Source organism: Palaemon carinicauda, chromosome 24 (genome assembly GCF_036898095.1).
Source record: "Palaemon carinicauda isolate YSFRI2023 chromosome 24, ASM3689809v2, whole genome shotgun sequence".
Lineage (NCBI taxonomy): Eukaryota > Metazoa > Arthropoda > Malacostraca > Decapoda > Palaemonidae > Palaemon > Palaemon carinicauda.
Genome location: NC_090748.1, coordinates 101,798,611 through 101,801,110, shown reverse-complemented (window position 1 = coordinate 101,801,110; position 2,500 = coordinate 101,798,611).

Sequence of the window (2,500 nt, the reverse complement as noted above, 5' to 3'; positions counted from 1 at the left end):
CTAACTCAAGACAGTGGAAGACCATGGTACAGAGGCTTTGGTTCTACCCATGACTAGAGAACAATGGTCTGATTTAGGAGTGTCCTCCTAAAAGGACTACTTACCAAAGCTAAAGAGTCTCTTCTACCTTTACCAAGATGAAAGTGGCCACTGAAAACTTACAGTGCAGTAGCTAACCCCTTGAGAGAAGAAGAATTATTTGATAATCTCAGTGTTGTCAGGTGTGTGAGGACAGAGGAGAATATGTAAAGAATAGGCCAGACTATTCGGTGTATGTGTAGGCAAAAGGGGAAATGAGCCGTAACCAGAGAGAAGGATCCAATGTAGTACTGCCTGGCCAGTCAAAGGACCCCATAACTCTTTAGTAGTAGTATTTTAACGGGTGGCTGGTGCCTTAGCCAAACTGCTACCTGTATGTAGTTATTTGTTGATTATCAAACTTAACAAGAAACAAAAAACAAAAATAATAATAATAAAAAAATTTCAATACATTCATCTAAGCGTAGCATTAATATGAACGACTTGCAAAAACATATCTACACATTTTATAATAATAAAAAAAAAAAACTCCATGCCATTAGCGCGTATTCGGGAACTGTTTTAGCATTTTTCAATATTCACATTGAAAACCTTAATTGGAACTGCATTTTGGAAAACACTCGAACTCACAAAAGAAAAAAAAAAATCTTTTGACAACCAGTGAAATTCTATGAAGAAATTTCGGATTATTTTTTTTAATGTTGTTTGCGCAATTAAAATCCACTTGAACTTAACCTAAAACTTCCAAATGACTCAAGTATAAGGACGTGCTCTTAAATCGTTCTGAAATTCTTCTTAGAATGTCTTCGTAAATAAAAGATTTTAGTTTTCATGATTTTATTTTCTATTTTCATTTTCCTTCGCCATTACATTTCGTTGACATATAATATTTCAGCGGAATATAATTATATTCTTGGATCAATTTGATGATTTTAAAACTTAAAAATCTTGGATTTTTTCTGATCATTTTTTTTTTTCATTATTTGAAATATGTCAGTATTTGTAGGTCTCGGTTCAATGATGCGTTATCTTGATATAAATACTGCTTAATGGTGCCTTATCTTGATATAAATACTGTTCTATTATGCTTTTTATTGATATAAGAACTGTGTAATGAGTTATAAGACGTAATTAGTTTGTATTTAAAGGAGTTTATATACCTGAATACTTTTCCAGTAATGTTAAGGTTTATTTCTAGCCAACCCCCCCCCCCCCACAAAAAAAAAAAAAAAAAAAAAAAAAAAAAAACTCCTTTCCTACGGGTCTTACCGTAAGGTCCTATGTTAACACCAAAAACTATAAACCATAAACCATACTTTTTTAAAAATAAAAGTTTCTCAGCAACAACAAGGATTTAAGAGGTGAAAATACATTAAAATAATATTTTTAGAACTAAAATCTCTGGAGTTTGATATGGGACTAAAACATTTCGAGGGTGTCCTTGGGCTCGTTGGAAAGGTCTCTAGGTCCCGCGACGTATAGAGGGTGTGGCGATTAACGTACCCCTCCCTATAAGGGGAAGGGAGGCGAAAACCATAAAGTGAAGGGTAACCGTATCTCAGGAACTACACAGAGTTAAGAGGTGTTCTTGAGCTCGTTGGAAAGGTCTAAAAGGGCTCATTGTATATAGCATCCGATACAACTCTTAGCCACCTTTTCGGGGAGGTGATTCCTAAACAGCGTTGTGGGTGATATATATATATATATATATATATATATATATATATATATATATATATATATATATATATATATATATATATAATATATATATATACATTTATCTATAACATACATATACAGTATGTATGTATAGATATATAAATATATACATACGTAATACTGTATACACACACACAATATATATATATATTATATAATATATATATATATAGAGAGAGAGAGAGAGAGAGAGAGAGAGAGAGAGAGAGAGAGAGAGAGGTGCGTGTGTGTGTGTGTGTTTGTGTATGTGTGCGAGTCAGTAACACCTATTACTTTAAAAATTCAAGTATTGAGCCAAAGATCATTCTTCAAATGGCATATTGATTTTGAAAATGGACACCCAATAAAAACAATCTTTTTTTTTATAAGTAATTCTCTTGACCAACATTCAAACTTATACCTCAAGATAAATACAGAACCAATGAGTGTATTTTATAAACACTGAGTTATCACAATACATATAAATTCATTTTTTTTTTTTTTGTAATTTGTGCACGATTTCTATAACGATCTAATATTTTTAAATGATAAAATTTTACATCACGTTGTCTCATACATTCACATGTTTATAAAATGAAATATAAGTTTTAATACTAAGTGGCAACTTAACAACAATGCTTGTGATGCAAGAATAAAATAGTATCACCAGTTTTGATGCCTACTGTACACTGAATTCAAATCATCCCATCTTCACATTGTATTAATTAATCCTCGAGGCAATTTGAGATCATTCTTCTCT